This window comes from Sturnira hondurensis, unplaced genomic scaffold, assembly GCF_014824575.4.
Source record: "Sturnira hondurensis isolate 20B ecotype Veracruz unplaced genomic scaffold, ASM1482457v3 Scaffold0008196, whole genome shotgun sequence".
Classification (NCBI taxonomy): Eukaryota; Metazoa; Chordata; class Mammalia; order Chiroptera; family Phyllostomidae; genus Sturnira; species Sturnira hondurensis.
Genome location: NW_028080827.1, coordinates 13,294,465 through 13,312,818, shown reverse-complemented (window position 1 = coordinate 13,312,818; position 18,354 = coordinate 13,294,465). Strand labels below are relative to the sequence as shown.

Below are 18,354 nucleotides of genomic sequence, written 5' to 3'. Positions count from 1 at the left end.
CTCCAAAGCAACCCGGTGACCATCGGTAGTCACCTCCCATTCCCACCCCCAGGGAACCACGTAGACTTTCTGTCTATCATCTAGATACCACACTAAATGCTAGCCACTGTTGCACACAGTCCTGAGGAAACTGGGGCTCTAGTTACTAGCAAAAGATGAAGCTGGGGTTTGATGCAGGTCCTGATGACTCCAGAGTTCAGCATCTTTCCCAGGGTTCCCAGAGGAAATCAAGCGAGGCCTCTCAGTGGATAGGATCAAGCACGGATGTTGGAGAGTGAGGGACCACCAGCCAGGGAGTGAGCAGGATGACCTTTAGGCTCCAGCCAGTTCTGAGCTTCCCTGAGTCTATAAACCCATAAAACGCTTCCAGCTAAGCCAGGGACTTACTTTAATGAATAGATAAGAATGATGTGTCATGAACAGACTAATTGCATATAAAAGAAACGCTTCTGAAGTGTGCACTGTGTTCCCTTAAGCACTTTAAACGCCCCCCAGAGATGCTGTTTGCAGTCACAATTTGCATTATCAATGAAGAGGCAGTTTGACAAGCAAAGGGAAGCATGGGCCTTGCCCTGATTCAAATCATCACACATTCCAGCATAGTGGTGTTCAAATTAATGAACCTGGTTGATAGATTTATCCTCTCGGCTTTTTAAATTTGAAGTTGGTACTTCTGGTGTAATTGTCCTGGTGTGCTGGTGTTGCCGTTACATAAGACGAGTTGATAGAATGAAATACCTCTACTGTACTTGAGGAAACATCTATTATGTTGTTGTTATTATTGAGAATTAATAATTTCCTCTCTGTCCATTAAGAGAAGTCCATGATCAAAGCCAGCCAGGTTTGCCTCCAGCCCTCCCAGCCGTCCTTTCGGCATTATACCTCTCCCCCTCGGTGGCACAGGTTGTTGCCTACCCCTCTCACCCTCCCCAGATCTAAAGGACTGTGTGTTCTATCCGTACCCTCCGCCCAGGCCAAACCCAGGCCTAGGAAAGACTTATGATATGTAATTTATGTCTTGATATATATTTAGATCCCTAAATCCTCAAATAGAAGTTCCAGGCCCCTGGGTTTTAAATCCTGCGGCAATTTTGAGGTAAAAAATTATTTGATCCCTGATCAAATAATCCCTGATGGACTTTTCTGGGTGCTTTAAATTTTATTGTGTATTGTTAAAAGGTAAACTGAGGCCTATTAAAATATTTAAGAGTCTATTTGAGCAAAAATTCATTTATATCAGGCAGCATCCAATCTAGCACATAGAAAGGAGCTCCAAGAATCTGTACAAAATGAAAGATTTTTCAAAAGGAGAAGGGAGAGGGAACAGGAAGTCACACTGGGCAAAAAAATCAGGTTGGTTGACACATGCACTGAGTCACAGTGCCATGGATGAGACATGGATGAGACATGAGACAAATTCACACGGACTACCGAGTCCTGTGGAGGAAAAGGGACCGCACGGCTACTCCCTCAGGTGGGAGTGCCTCAGAAAGGCCTGGCCACTCTCTCAAGGGGAGAGCGCACTGACCCTTGCCTAGACAGGCTTTTATTGGGTTTAATTTGGGTAGGGATACAGGTACAGCTCATTAATCATTGTCAGACAGTAAGGATCAAACAGTAGATAGCATACAAAGAACTGTTAGGGCTTCTTCTAAGTCAAGGTCTATCAGCTAAGAAGCTACAAAACTTTGTGAAACAAACTCATTTCCTGCTCCAGCCTTTATCATTTAACTAAGAGCATTCTTAGCAAAGCAGGCTTCACAGGATTTTACATTTTCTTTCTCAGGCATGATCACAGGGGAGCCTGCCCTTTCCAGCACAGAGCTGCACTTCAGGCTTAAGTCGGGCAGAGGAGGCAGATAGCTGAGGAATTAGGAAAAATGAGGAGTCAGGCTTCATCAAAGCTTAGGGGCTAGGGTCCATCACCCCCTTTCTCCATAGCCCCCCAAGGCCTTCCCTGTGGCCTCTGCATGATCATGCCTGTCAGGTTGTTTCCCCCCTTGGGGAATCTTACCCATCATTGGTTAACCAATCAAGCATTGGGGGCCAGTTATAGAAAAAGGAGCAGAAGCGGTGCTCCTGCCAGGGAGATAAGCTTTGTCTCCTTAGTGGCTTATGGTCAGAAGGTCTCTCATTCAGCCTTAATCATGGGGGGTTTACAGCTCCTGAAACCAGGCAGGGCAGTTCCCAACAGGTGGTTATTGCAAAGTATTCCTTCTTTCAGGGGATGGGAAGGGTCTGTCAGCAGGTTACCTAACAAGTGCTTATCAGGTGATTCCTAATTACCTGTTTAATATTTTATTTTTGGGAGAGCCAAAACTGTAATTAAGTCTTGGTTCAGGGACATGGCACTGGGCATAAGCAACTCCATTTTGGGCCTGTTGTCTTGTTTTTTAATGACTTGTTATAATTGACATCTATATATCTTTTTGGTTGGCAAAGAGCTTTAACCTATTTCCTATCACCTAATTATCATGATGATCCTATGAAGATGGTCCTATTTTCAAATGTTATTAATTAATTTTATAAATCAATAATGTTATCATTACCAGTTAATGATAATAAGTGAAATAAGGTATGTAATGCACTTATTACTGAGCTTTCTAACTTAGAGAGTACATGAAATAAGTTAGTTTTTGAGTGTTTTTTTTATTTGTACCCTTACTTTTAGAGACAAGGACAAGGAGGCTCAGAGACTTGAAGGAACTTGCCCAAGGTACACACAGCTACTAAGAGTGGGGTGGGGGATGACATTTCATGTCAATTTTTTCTGGGACATACCTTCCATAACAGCTTAAATAGCATGGCCTTGCCCAAGGTTAGGATACCCATTCTGCTACTTACTGGCTCTGTGACCTTGGGCAAGGCCATACTATTTAAGTTTTCTATCAAACTATGTCACTGCCAGTAAAATCACAGGCCACAAACTCAAGGGCTTGAGCTTAACGCTTGAGATAACGAATTTCCCAGACATATAATTCTTCACCCCTTCTTGGTGATCTAGAGGGAGGACACAGCTTTCCTTCCACAAATGACAGCAAAGTGGTTTGATTTAGAATTAGAAATGTATATACTTGAGCTATTTTACTAGGAGTAAAATGCTCCCAAAATGCTTCTCACGTGACCCTGTGAAAGGACCCCATTTCCACCAGTGGGATCCCTCCATGTTGCATTTCCCCTTGCGATGGGTTAGATATGTCCTTTGTCACAGTTGTTGCTGAATAGCAACTACTTTAAAAGGAAGTGTGTAGACTGAGGATTGAAGATCCGATTTCAGAGTGGAGCCCAGAGGCTCCCAGTTAAGTGTGAACACTACGAGAAATAACAATGGGGAGTGAGATATGCTAAACGTGTTATACATGAATTTACATTCAATAAAAAACCCTTCCGGCTATAATTATCACATTTTTGCTAATATTGAGATTCTAGATGTCAGACTTAATATTTAAGTAAACTAATTAAAGAATGTTTTTTCATAGCCTTGACAAACAATCATTTTCATAGAAAGTTTTCAAATGCATTTTCTGGGGGGGGAGGGTGAAACTGACTGATGTCCATGACCAGCATTTGGTGGCAAAACCCCAGCAGCCACTCGGCCCCTTTCCTCTCCTCCATCCCTTTCCACCTCCCCCGTTCCCAGCTCTGTTTTGTGTTCTTTTGTTAAGGGCACTATTTTCAGACACAGTGTCAATGCGTCTTTTTTATGAATTTGCCAAATAGTTCTAGGTGGAATTGTCTGTTAAAATTTCATCTTTGGCTATGGCACATCCTGACTCAAATTGGCATGCTCAGTAGGGCCGTTGTCACATTATAACAGGGAAAATGCTTCATCATGTGTTATAGAACAGGATGGAATCTTTGCTGAGGAGCTCAGGGATCAAAGCGGAGGGAAAAGATTAATTTTTATGCATCGAGTCATTACAGAGGGAGAAGGCGACATTAAGATTGCCAGGGAGGAGATTTCCTCCTCTGATATCGACACAGGGGATGTACTGGGAGGACGTGGGCTCTGTTCTCAGATTTGCTTTTACCTTTAAAGCGCTCCTATCGAGGTCATAAGCTTGTTTACACTTATTTCAGGTTTCACAAAGGACCTCCCTTAAAAAAAAGATATCATTTTCCACGGATTTAAGTACATCTAAAAATATATCGATTGTTTTATTCCATTAAAAGGGAGCTCCATTTCAGACAATTTTGAAAATAAAAGACAGGAAAAAAGAAAAGGCAAAGAATTCACTTTTTATTCTACCGTCCTAATCCAGCAACTCTTGTGGTGTATTTTCTTTTCATCTTTTGTATGATGCTGCTCTGTAACATGCTTGTGAGCACATGTACATGATTTTATATCCTGTTTCTTTTGTTGACCTCATATTATACTGTAAGCGATAATATGCTTACACAGATTCCAGCAGCTTACACAGATTCTCTCAAGCACATGGGTCTGGTTTATTAAGCACTCCTATTAAGGTAACTTCCTTTTTTTCCTATAAAATATATATTTGCACATCAGGATTTTGCCATATTTTGATTTATATTCTTAGAGTAAATTCTCCAAAGTGAAATTTTTGCATCAAAGGTTATAGAGATTAAGATTTTGCTGTAAACCACAAAATTGCTTTCTGAAAGAACTACAGCAATGGAATGTCCCTATATTACGTAATTTGAAATTTTAGTTAATTTGTACCTTGGGAACTTTTAGAAAAGGATTATCATTTTTATATTTTATTTAAAATGTTTAAAGATTTTATTTATTTATTTTTAGAGAGAGGAGAAAGGAGGGAGAGAGGGAAAAAACATCAATGTATGAGAGAAGCATCAAACAGTTGCCTCTCAGATGCCCCCAAGTGGGGACGTGGCCCACAACCCAGACAGGTGTCCTGACCAGGAATTGAACTGGTGACCTTCTGGTTCACAGGCTGATGTTCAATCCATTGAGCCACACCAGCCAGGGCTACTTAAGTGTTTTGCTAAATCACAAAGCATCATACGTGGCAGCAATTACTATTCTTATTAATAATTACCTTCAATAAATAAACATGGTAACATTTAATGACATAACATTAGTACAGCACATGCCTAGAGCAGCTTATAGAGTGATGAGGAGTGTGGACTGGGGAGTCAGGCTGCCTGGGCTCAAAGCTGCGCTCTGCTACTTTCCAGTTAAGTGATCTTAGGTCAAAATTTCTCAGCCTTAGCTCCACTGACATTTGGGGCTGATCATTTTTTGCCATTGTTGTGGGAAGCCTTCCTGTGCATCTTAAGATGTTTAACAATGCCCCCGGCTTCTATGCCCCGCTTCCCATTGTGACAACCAAAAATGTCTTCCAACATTGCCAAATGTTCCTTGAGGGCATCACTTCCCCACCTTAAGAATCATCACCTTCGGCAAATTGCCAAAGCTCTGACTGCTCAGTCTCTGTGCATAACATGGAGATCATAGCGGCACTGCAAGGAGTCATTGGGTGGGCTCCACAGGTTCCTCCCTGTGCAGCGTGAAGAAGAGAGGCGGCCACTGACCAGGCACTCAGTCAACATCAGTGATTATTTTTTTTTATTTTATTTACTTATTTATCTTTAGAGGGGAAGCAGAAAGGGAGAGGAACATCAATGTATGGTTGCCTTTTGTGCGTCCCCTGCTGGGAGTTGGCCTGCAGGGAACTGACCTGCAACCCAGGCATGTGCCCTGACTGGGAATCGAACAGCGATCCTCTGGTTCGCAGGCTTGTGCTCAATCCACTGAGCTACACCAGCCAGGGACTATCAGTGATTATTAATACTGAACTCCTGTGACTGCTTTAAGCAAAATGCTTGTTTGTTATTTTTACTATAGAAATGATTGCATGATTTGAAAAACTTAGGAAAGTGTCAAGAAGCTAATAAGAATGTCCTGTAACCCTAAGAGCCAGGGACAACCCTCTTAACCTTAAGGTGTATTTTCTTCTTATGCACCTAGAAGAGCTCCTAGCATACGGTAAATGTGCCGATGAATCTGAAATGCAAGATCAAGTTGTATAGATTATGTATAAAGTTTGTCTCCTGTCTTTCTCCCTTACTACTGCATTGTGGATATTTACTTATTACATTTAGAAATTCTTTGGAAAGATGTTTAATACATGCAAAATATTAACTCTAGGTGTGCTCCCTAATTATTCAGCATATAATTTTGCGCATGTAAGTGATGTTAGTTTTTTAGAAATGCTTTTTTCTAACTTTTTATTGTGAAAATTTTCAAGCATGTGGAAATCGAAAGAATATTACAGTGTAACCCATATTTTAAATGTATTTTAAAACATTGTGGCCTATTTCCTCTCTTTGTGTGTCTGTGAGTGGATGTGCGCATGGGCTTGCATGAAAGATCACTTAAAAGTAAATTGCAAACATCATAACATTTCACTCTTAAAGACTTCAACATGCCTCTCCAAAGAAAAAGAACACTCTTCTACTTAACGTTTTCTGAATTCACCTGATCGTTCCCTTATAGTTCATTCAACTCATTCCTGGAAGTTAGAACTAAAGTCTGAATTGGATTTATGTGAACGATTTTGACCAGAACACTTCATAGGTAACTGCATTGTTAGCAGGGGATGGCATCGGATTGTTTTATCGTCAGTGAGGGGAAGTTCAATTCCTTGGTAAGGCAGTGACCATGAGATTCCTTGACTTAGAGGTGGCCTTTTTCCCTTGGCAACTAGTACACATTCTACAAGGTGCTACTTTGGTGCCCTGTGACCATCTCATTCTCCAACTGTTTTTAGCATCATTAGTGATTCTTGCCTACACAATTATTTTACTGGGAGCTTCAAATGGTGATTTTCTAATTCTGTTATTTCACCTACATTGAATAACTACCATCCTTCGGGAAAGAAGGGTTTTCCTTCTTCAAATGCAGGGTTAATGCTTAACTTACGTTCTAAGTACCAATTCAGAGAATGAAATAAATGAATTTTGTTTTTACTGTTTTTTTTTTCAGTATTACCATAGACTAATAGATTTTTCTTTAGTGTTTTACAATCGATTTTCATTTTCAGATGCTCAAGTTGCCTGATGCACACCCCCGGAAGGCTTACTTCTGTGTCTTTTGACATCGCCCTGTAATTTTGGGGCTTCCTTACATTTTGGCTTAGCATGTTCCAGACTGACTTTTACATCACCTGCCTCAGCTCTGGAATGAACATTTCCCCACAGAGCCTTCATCCCATTTAGTCCTGAATGTTATAAATAACCTTTTGATGAATATCTTTGTATGTAAGATTTTTATCAAAATTGTTAGATTTGAAATTACTTTGACACAGATTGTGAACTTTTTAATGCCTTCGATATACTTGCCAAGTTGCCATACGGCAGGTAGCAATAATATAAAGTCCCTCTTATGTTTGAGAATGCCTATTGCCTGAATTCACACTGCCATTAATTTTTTGTATGGTAAATAACCCTCTTTATTATAAGTTAGGACTGAATAGTTCCGTTTCATGGGTGTGTGTAAGTCTATGTTCACATATTTTGCTCTTTTTCTACAGTGGTACACACCTGGGGTCATGCATTCCCGCCCAAGCAGGGTCCATTTCCCTTTTAATAGAGATTAAACTCTCCCCGATACAATTCACGTGGAGGGACCATCATGGGCTAAGTGGGTGAATATCAAGCTGTGTGCCGTAGCAGCTCAGATCCTTACAGGATAATTTGGTGGGAAGAGCATGTTCTTTGGCATCAGACAGACATATTTCTGTACCTTCACTCTGCCTCTTTCAGCAGTGCGATCTTGGATCTGTCTTCTGTGCTGTTGCAAACAAATTTTCTAGAGTGTTTTCAGTGTATTTTTGACTATCAGACATTTCATTTTTAAGTGGTCACCTCTATATACCATTTCCTTGATGATGCCATTCTTTTCTCTAGTGCCTAGGCATTCCTCAGCCAATACAGGAAAAGTTAAATATTTCTATGTAGTTTCTTCCAACTTAAAAATATGAAATAAAAATTTTAATATTTATACTTCAAACCATGTAGAACATATTTAGGGATATAGTTTAAGGTGAGTATTTAGCTTTTTTTCCTAAAAGCCAATTTTCCTTACATCACATGAAGGATAATCCATTGCTCTCTCTCTGCTATGTGACTATTTCTTTACCATCTATGTAATTCAATACAGATAGAGATATATTGATATGTGTTTCAATTCATAGTTACCTGTCACTTTTTGCACCGGCACTATAGTGCTTTAATTATGAGGCTTTTTAAAAAATATATTTTAAAATACTGGACCCTTCTTAACTCTTCTTTTACATTTTTTTCAAGATGAACTGCAGAATAATTTTGTTATTTTCGGAAAGGAGCTTCTTTTATTGCCCTTAGAGAAAGTTTCTCACTTTCCTATTGGGAATTTGGGGTTTTGTAGTAGTAAACTTTGCTTTGGGGTGAGGTCCCATGCAATAACCGAATGTACTGGAAATTTTGACAGGAAGTTCTGAGAGGGATCACGGTCAGCGATGGTCAGGCTTAGAGGCAGTGAAAGACTCCTGAAGCAAAGAAAGACATCCTCTCTTTGTGGCATAAAAGATCAGTGTGGATCCTGTGACCACAATTTCTACTTCAAAAATGGATACCTGTGGTCTGATAAGTGGAATGATATTTATGGGAGTAGAAGTTAATGAAATTTTAAATCTGAACCTCCCTGGAAACTTTGAGGCCTGTCTACTTTTTAGTCACGTATCCACTAGATTCAGACATTCCTTTAGGGGTTACGTGTTTCCATGCAAGCGGTGGATGGAAATTTCCTTTTAATAGAGATTAAACTCTTCCAGATATAATTTACATGGAGGGAGCCATCATGGGCTAAGTTAGTGAATATCAAGCTGTGTATTGTAGCGACTCAGATCCTTACAGGATAATACGATGGGGAAGAGCATGTTCTTTGGTTTGTACCCTCACTCTGCCTATTTCAGCAATGTGATCTTGGATAATAACAGAGCTGAGAAAATCAAATGAGATGCATTATATAATGTACTCAGCAGTGCCCGGCACATAATCAACACTTAATCACAGCAGCAATCTTATGCCTGCTACCAATACAATGACTGCTACTGCTATTATTATTGTTGTCATTTGGTTATTGTTCAGGACTGAGGTGACTGAGAGCTCCTCAAGGACCTCAGCTCTGTTGAATTGCCACATGGAACCTCACTTACAGTCAGCTCATTCTATCAACAGTTGATTGACTGCTCTGTAGCTTTGATAGACAGTGTGCTTTTTTGTAATGAGGAGGTCAATGCTAACTACCAATCCCCTCTATGGGAAGAAGTACAGAGCCAGAGCAATGACCGAAAAAGTCAAGGGAGGGGGAAATAACATCAATGCAGAATTTTAACACAAAAGCAATTAATTAAACAAATAAACAAGAAACCCCGTCTGTTTTTAGACTCTCTCATAAGAAGGCATACTCTGCGGCATCTATAATTAAATGTAGCTGAAGTCCAAGCACTAACATACATGTTTGCATAGTATTAAGTAGTGTATTTTGTGCTCTTTTCTTGGCATAACAAGGTAGTGTTTCTATTTTTCTCTCTTAAAAGGAAATTAGGACTGATTACCATCCTCATAGCAGCCTTCACAAAAGAGGACAACCTTTTACAGATTCAGCCTCTGATTTATATGTGACATTATAGAGCTGTCTGGGCACTTGGATCATTCCTTCAGACATCTCAAAGTGGCACATATGGGGTCATTAATCAGCAGCTCAATATTTTATTCACATACTGTCTGGGATAAAACAGGAGGCAGATGAGAAAGGAATTATTAGTAACATAATGCATCAAAATAATCACGTTTTTAAGTGAGCAAGGGAAGTTAATCAAAAGAATTAGCATGGCCAAAACCTTAGGCATCCTAAGAAAAAGTAATTACAGGTCTGACCAGTGAGGAACACCAAGCTCTACCCCAAGTTGCAGTTAGAGAGGTTTTTATTTCTAGATCAGGATAAACCCGTAAACTGATTAGAATAAGGTGGTTAAAGTCTCTATAAACCACTACAGATAGCCTGAGATGACAGGTAGCTTCTTTTACATCTCTCTCTCCTCTCCTTTCCCTTCCCGTTGCCAATGCCTTCGTTCAAGTCTTCATTCTTTCTCATCTCACTTTGGACAAGCATCCCAATATCAGTCTCCCTTCATCCTGGCTTCCTCCTACCACTTTCGTTTCCCCCTTGCTACAAGAACTATCTTTCTAAAACTCAGGGCAGGCCCTGTCACCTCCACCTAAAGTTTTCCTGTGCTTTTTTTATTGCTTAAGATTTGTTCACTTTTTTATACATATGTTATACCTCGACTACAAATGGGAAGGAAGTAGCATGTTGAGAGGGTCTGGGGAGCATCCAGGTAGCAGGAGCTCCACGCTTTAAGATTCTGAAGGGAACTCATTGTGATTATGTTGAGTGACAGCAAACGGCCATTGTAGCTGAGTGTACCGACCAGAGAGAGGGACAGACAGAGAAGGACAAATGAGGAGGCAGGGCGCCTGAGAGGGTTGGTACTTTGTTCTAACAGAAATGAAACTCCATGAGAGGGTTTTAAGCAAGGAGAATGTCATGCGATTTGATTTATGCCTTAGAAAGGTAACTCAGACTTTAAAAGATAACATTTGCTACTTCAAAGATGCACACAACATTATGGAGGAAGAACTACAAAGAGCAAAAATGAGGTGGGAAGGCAGGTTAGGAGTCTGCAGCTCCAAGGGGAATGTGATGGTAGCCGGGACTAGCATTGGAAGTGTGGAGAATGTGCATGTTCACCACATTGCATTTGTCCGTTGAACTGCTGGTGACCATTTGGGTAATTTCTAGTTGGGAGCTACTGCCAGTAATGCTCCTATGCATATTCCTGTACTTGTCATTTAGGGCACACATAAGCATTTTTATGGAGTATATACCCAGGAGAGGAATTACTGTGTAAAAGAGTGTAGTAACACTAACATTAACTGTATACCCTTGTTACTTCAGCACACTGAAAGTTGATTACTCAAAACACATGCATCTCTCCTCTGGGGGACTTCTGTGAGGTCATGGTTGCATATTTAGCTCCCATGAGTCAAAACGGTCAGAAAATTAATGCCCCCTGCTATGAACTGAATGTGTTTGTACCCCCAAATTCATATGTCGAAACCCTAAACCCCAGTGCAATGGTATTTGAAGGTGGAGCCTTTGGGAGGTAATTAGGTCAGACAGTGGAGCCCTTGTGAGTGGCATTAATGCCTGTGTAAGAAGAGATACACAAGAGATGGCCTCTTTCTCTCAGCCACGTGAGATCTAGTGAGCCAGGTGACTGCTGCAAGCCAGGAGTGTCCTCTCCAGAACCTGGCCATGCTGGCACCCTGATCTTGACTTCCAGCCTCCAGACCTGGGAGAAATAAATATTTATTGTTGAAGCCACCCAGTATGCTATCTTGTTATAGAAGCCCAAACTGACTACGACACTCCCAGAAGGAGCTCTTCACAGGAACATGGTGGATGAAACTCCAGATTCCTCGCTCTTTATTTGGACTGTCTCCAGGCTTGTTCTACATAGTCCGTCATAGCCCCCCAGCAGGACTGAGCTCCAGTCGCCCGCTGTGATCACTGGGGTGGCGAGGCACTCTAATTGGCTACATTACTGTCCCTGTATCACTTGCAAACTCCCTGCTGTTTCTATGTTCCTTCTAGTCCTGGCTGCCTTGGTTGCTCTTGATGCCTTAAAATAACAGGTTTTGTTGTCCTGTGTCTAATTTTCCCCAGCTTCTGGAAGGTAGAAGGGCTAATCTGGCCCATGCTCCTTAGTGATAGAAGAGTGAAACCTCTGAACATTTCATGATCGCTCCTTCTATTACATAAGTCAGTTGCCTTGGTAATGTTCAGTCAGTCATGTGGACTGACTGTTCCATCTAGAATTGTCAACAGTGAAAATGGAGAACACGCTAGAAATGGGAGACCAGAATCAGTCCTGGTGTGCCCCCAGAGGAATGCTGATGTAGGCAATTCACTCGGTAGCCTTTCAACCCTTGAATGTGTGGAAATGGAGATGACATGACAAGCCAGTAGGCAACTTTCACCATCAGAATGAGTACTTCCTTCTCTACATTTTCTAGGGAGCATCAGTATGTTTCTATACCTAATGCCTTGAATAAAAAAGCACTCTATGTCAAATTGCTGAAAGTAACCTGCTTACACGTGTTTCTAACCTAACTACACCACCTTTCAAAGCATCTGTTACACATCCAAGTTTTTCCACCCAGAGTTTTATTTCTTTTTATCGGTTTTAAAGACTACGCCTAACACACAGGTGTGCTTTTTTAACACGTCGCATTTTCTCTCCTGGTATCTCCCTCCTGAAATTTTTTGAGGAAAATAAAAACCTGAGTCATTTATTACATTTGAGCTAAAACTTTCTCCCCAAACAGACTGTATGTACTATTAAAAAAGGACCAAAAAAATAAAAAATATTTTCTGAGTTACTGTCTTTTAAAAATGATTTTTTAAAATATATTTATTAAGCATCTACTATATGCTACCAATTGAAGAAACAGTATAGAACAAAACAGATTTTTTAAAAATCCTACCATCATGGGACTTACATTTCAGCAGAAGATGACAGAAAAGACACATAAAACACACAGAATGCAAATGAAAATAAGTGCCATGAAAAGCAGGGAAAGAATACATCCTTTCACTAATCAAGCCAGATTCCACCGGAAGGGGTAGAGAAGCCCAGTGGGTCAATCCTGGAGTAGGAGAGGCCCGGTGTCCAAATCAGGATGGGTGTTTCTCAAGGGGGCCTTGAGTTACACAGCTGGGAAGAAGGCCTAGAATCACCCATGGGAGGAATTATTGTGCTGTGTGTCCGGTCCAGAGTAAAGAGAATAAGACAAAAGCAGTGAGAGCCAAGTTGAGAGTCGGGGGTGGGGAGGTGGCACTGAGTCAAGCGTAAGGTATCAGTCTGTGAGACGGGGTCAGAACCAAGGTCAGGGAGGATGGCATGGGAACGGTGAGCTCCATGGCACAAGCTACAGGGCACCCCTTGTGGGCTAAAGAATGCCAGCCTGCCCAAACCAATGGCCAACCCTCACTTCTAAGACTTTGACTGACAGTTTCCAGAAGTCCTCTTCATGACATATGTTTTACCTTATGACCTTTTTTGCTACTTTTTCTCAACATGGAAGAGTGCTGTAGAAATGATTTTATATATCTTTTTGATTTACACTTGAATGGAGAGTCACGGTACTTCCCGGGGTGAACAGGCCAACAGCAAGCTGAGGATGCCACTGTTTGAAGTCTTGACTCGAGGGCTGTTGAGTCTCCTGAGTCCACTGCCCCTGTTTGGCTCCTCCTTTTCCCCACCCGCTACTAGCAACAGACAGCTTCTGCCAACTTATACAAGTCCTCCCTCTTGCCAGCAATCAGAGGATGCCGAACAAGTATAGTCTCCAATGGAGTCCCACACAGAGGGGCTTCTGCCTGATACTCTGGAGCATGAGGTACCCCCTAGAATCATCCCAGTCTGTGGTAGGGGAGCATAGCCCCCATTTTTTAAGTGGAGAGACCCCAGTATGATTATTTCTTTTCACATGTGCCTCTCTCCTTATCTCTGTTGAGCTGAGGGAAGAGAAGGTACTGGCAGAAATTAAGCCTGAAAAGCAGTTCTTAAAATAGGCAGACCCTAGCTTGGTGATAAACTCCCTGTTTGTGAAGACACCTGAGTACCCTTATTTCATTCTTGTCCCCATTATCTACTTCATTAGATAGTTTCCATTAGCCATGGTTGTCCAGGCAATAAAAACCTGTCACCGTGAACACTCATTCATTTAACAAGGCACATAGTCAGGTCCCAGCATGTGCGCAGCCAAGACTTTGTCCTGAGCCATTGACTCTCTTAACAAATGCTGCCCAGGAACATGTCTGTCTAAGGCAGCATCTGCTCTCATCAGTTAGGTATTTGGGTTCCACTTTTAAAAGGTGCCTGTGAGTACATCTGCATTAGGTACCTTGTGATAGATGAAGCGAACACCCAAAGAAGGACCGCATCCATTGGCCAGGCCTGAAAACGGTCCCCACACTTAAAACATAGATGAACTCTCACAGACACTTCCTTTGATTCATTTGAACCCGCAGCCTTTCTACATCTACGGAGTGATGGTCCTGTTATACAGGCCTGCTGTAAGAAAAATGTACCATGAAATATTGAATATCCATTTTATTTACAGATTCCTGCTGAAAGATCTCTGTGGGGGCCAAGTGATTTAGGTAGTTGGCATATCATTCAGATCCTTTGCTAGAAGTGATTAGTAAACTGGATCATGCCTTCCGCTGAGATTTCTCTGTCACTAATCATTTGATAGAAGAGTTCATTTTTATTTCAGGTTCCTGAGCAAACCGAACCTAGTTTTATAAATGTACCTGGATACATCTGGGTGTGATTGCAAAATGAGTTTAACCAGGAAGATAAAATAATTTTATACTATAGACGTCAAAGTTTCTGAAAACAAGGAGAGAAGGAGATTAATTGGGACTCCTGTCTTGGAATGACAAAATGCAGCTGTTGTTGACATCTGCAAAGCCAGCTGTCAGTGCTCGACTTGCCAACATCTCTTGTTATGCATGGGGAGCATGTCTGTTCACTTTCATTGAAAGAAGGACACAGTCAGCACATGTGTTCAACAAGCGCTACAGCATTGATCTGAGAGCAGAATAAAAGTGATTTAACTAAAATGCAAGTCTTCTTTTTGTCTCAAAATATGATACCACTTAATCTATACTACGGCTGAAATGCATTCAATATATTTGGGCACCCTGCCTCATCTACCATTCCCCGATACGTGAAACCACCTCTCTTTCCTTCCCACCTCCCCACCACTCTGTGCTTTCAACAGATTCACACCCACAGCTGAAAACTCAGAGAGCATGTCCTGTTTAAGCCCTCATGAATTTGACCATACCACCTATTGGGTCTAGAGTGCTTTTTCACTGCCAAGGCACTTTCAGATAGATTTTCACATTTGACTCTCATGACGCCTTTATGAGGCTTTTTGTGTCATCGTCCCATTGTGCAGATGAGGAAACAGACGGAAGGTGGGTTGGACAAGTTAGGTGATTTGCCTGCCCTTGGCCCATGAGGAAGTGGCAGAGCCGGGGTGAGGCCCCGGGGTCCAACAACAGAGGCTGTCCTTCCCCATCATACCTAGGTCCTGCATTTCTCTTTTACCACCTGCACATCAATATGCCGCTTTGTAATTCAGCCATGGACCTGTATGAAGACCAGGAGCAATGAAATAAAAACAGCATATTTTGACACCTTCTTTACTTAGCACACCTTATCTTGTAGAGGAGCGGTCTTCTTTCAATTCTTCTACCTGGAAATGACTTCCCCTCACATGGCAGAAGAGACAATTGCCTACATGGGAAAGGACCCTCCTGTTCAAAACCATCCCCATCCAAAGGCTGTTGCTTGGAGAGCCACCATTCTTTTGGGTACCTAACTCCCTGTGGACCTCTTTTAAAATGCACATGCCCCTGGGCAAGGTGGTACATTGCTTTAATGGGTGCTAAGGTGTTATTGAGTCACCCAATGCAACTGCATACAGACAGAGAGACCTAGGGCATGTGCGGGAAAAACCCAAGCCCTGCAAAGGGAGGCAGGGCAGAGAAGAAGAGTGGGAACACTTTCCAAAATGATTTCAGTCGGGAGTTCTCGGGACTGAGAACCCAGGAGTGTCCACTCCAGCACATCTCCACACTGGCTGCCTGAGAGCCCCGCCCCACCTCTGAGGTCACTGGCTGAAGGAGGCCTGGGCCCCCTTGGCTTTGAGCTCCATGGACTCCTGCTGGCTCACCTTGTGCTGTGAGTGCACTTCACCTGGGCTGCATTTAGCCGGGCCAGGAGCACAGGGGCACTGTAACATGTGCAGGGTGACCGCCAGAGTTTTGTGGCTGGGGAAGCCGAAGGTGAGTATCTCCTGTTTGTGTCTCACAAACCCCGGGCTGCTCTTAGCGCAGTGACTGCTCTGATCGTTATGCCAACTGAGTGGAAAAGCAGGAACTTTCGGGAAGTTCTTTTTCTTGTGCTGGGAGAGAAAACGTGCTGGTAATAAAGAAATATGGATTAAGGTTTAATTTAGGATCAGAGTCCTAACCCTTTTCTTCGTGGATTGCTGCCCCAAGGTGGAGGAATCTGAAATTCTTCTGACTTTTTAAAAAATTTATTCACTGACCAATCCAGTAATGTCTTCTTAGGACATTTTTAGTTTCAAACCAGTAATTTGATTCCAGAACAGGATGTGTTAGGGGTAAGTGGTTCCAAAATAAAAGGTGAAACCCCTGTGGGTAATTGCTTTTCACACTTCACACCCCACAATTGCAACTAAGTTTGTCTAGGTGAGCTCAGTTGACCTAAATCGCCAGGGGCTAACTAGTCAAGTGGGTGGTCCATACATTTCTGGTTTCCCGTATTCTCTGCTGTGAGCTTGCACAGGGCCCTAGCTGTGCCTCTTTGGTGTGGATTTAGAAATGATCACCTCTGGAGTTTATGTCCATCAGGGACAGAGGGAAGGAAGGAGGGGGAAAAGGAAGGGAGGAGGAGAAGGAGACAGTAGCAGGATTCCTCTGCGTCTGTGTGGATTGAGTCTGGGTGCCTAACCATGAAACTCAGCTCTTTCAAGTAGAGCTTCTGGTACAGTAAATATGAGAAGGAACGTATGTATTCCTTATGTGTGGTGTGGGGACCAAGAAGAGCGATAGTCTCTAGCTAGAATTCAGCCAAGAATTCAATGGCAAATATTGAAACAGTGAGTGTGAAATCGTGTTGAAAAACAGCAGGCCTCCCAGTGAAGTCACTGTTCAAGTATCTTCTTCCAAATTAATTCAAAGCTCTGTGAAAGAGAGCTGTTTGGCTCCCACTTTTGCTCCTGGCAGCCCCAAGTGCTTTGACCAAGTAGATAGCCCGTCGAGGAAGCTGCACTGGGCTGAGAATAAACAGAATGTTCCTGGGATTCTCCAGGGTGCCAACTCCTCTCAAATTAGGCAAAAAATTATTCTTGGCTCATAGTTCAGCTTCTACATTGCCAAGTCCAAGGGAAAGTGGCCCTGCCTGGACTTCCCTGCATGGCTGAATGCAGCCCAACACTGGACTCCCAAGACTCCCTCGTCAGCCAAGTAATGACGTCTTCATTGATCTTCAATGATCCCGTCTGGCCATTTCCCTCACCTGTTATCCTGGAAGACATCATGAGCAAAACAGCAGGAGAACTAATTCATCTTGAGGCCTGCAATTTCCTGGGTACTTATGCATTATCGAGGGAGGCTGAGTAGAGTTTCCTTCAGGTGGATTCCTGGACCTCTGCCCTCTTTTATTCTAGTAGAATGAAGCAGAGACAGACAACAGTCATCTCTCTTCTTTCCAATTCCCCCTATTGCATTCCCTTCATATTTCCATTGCTCATAGTTTTTATGGGATGAGAGAAAAATATTTTAATTTTTTTAAAATTGATTTTGGAGAGAGGGGAGGGAAGGAGGAAGGGATGGGGAAGGAAGAAAGAAACATTGATTTATTGTTCCACTTATTTATGCATTCATTTGTTTGCTTGTTGTATGTGCCCTGATCAGGGATCAAACCCACAAACTTGGTGTATCAGAATGATGCTCCAACCAACTGGACTACCCAGCCAGGGCATACCAGGTGAGGGAAAATTTAAACTAAATTTGAAATCAGCGAAGAGAAGGATTTTGCAGTTGACTAATGTAATGCCCAGGGTTCCATTCCCAAAAGTGACGTGGGTGAGACCAGTGCATGTTTCAGCCAGAGGTACTTGGCCCTTCCTAGAAACTTCTTCACAGACCCAGGGGGGATGTGTTTAGTGCTCTTTCCAGAGTTGTCATGAGACAACTTGAAAGAGAGAGTCCCAAGTAAATGAGCAAGTGTAGACAACAGATGAGAAAACCGCCAGGCTCATGACAAGTGATCAGTCATTGTTAGCTATTATTCATGTCAACTATTGTCTTCAGTTTACTGCTAAGGACACTGAGGCCCAGAAATATAAAGTGACTTTCTCAATACCGCATGGAAGGCCAGTGGCAGGGTTGAACTGGTCCTTCATCCTAACAATCTGCTCCGTCGCCTGAACCTTGGTCATCCATACAGTGTTTCGGGGATGAGCAAAGAGCTAACATACATGAAAGGTGTTCTGTAACTTGAGAAGAGGCCTATGTGTACAGGAAAGCACGCTCTATTGTGTGAGTGAAGGTGTCTCCAGGGTGGGGGAGGGAGGGTATGATAATGACAACCCAAGGCCTATGAGCTCATGTCAGTCACCTGTCTATATACTTTAGGTGAAGGTGATAGATGG

General features: G+C 42.3%; 1 pseudogene; it reads right to left on the bottom strand.

Moving 5' to 3' along the window:
* Window positions 1-18,141, bottom strand: part of LOC118992483 (LYR motif-containing protein 1-like) — a 29,756-nt pseudogene extending 11,615 nt beyond the window's left edge.
* Window positions 18,142-18,354: the final 213 nt, after the last annotated feature.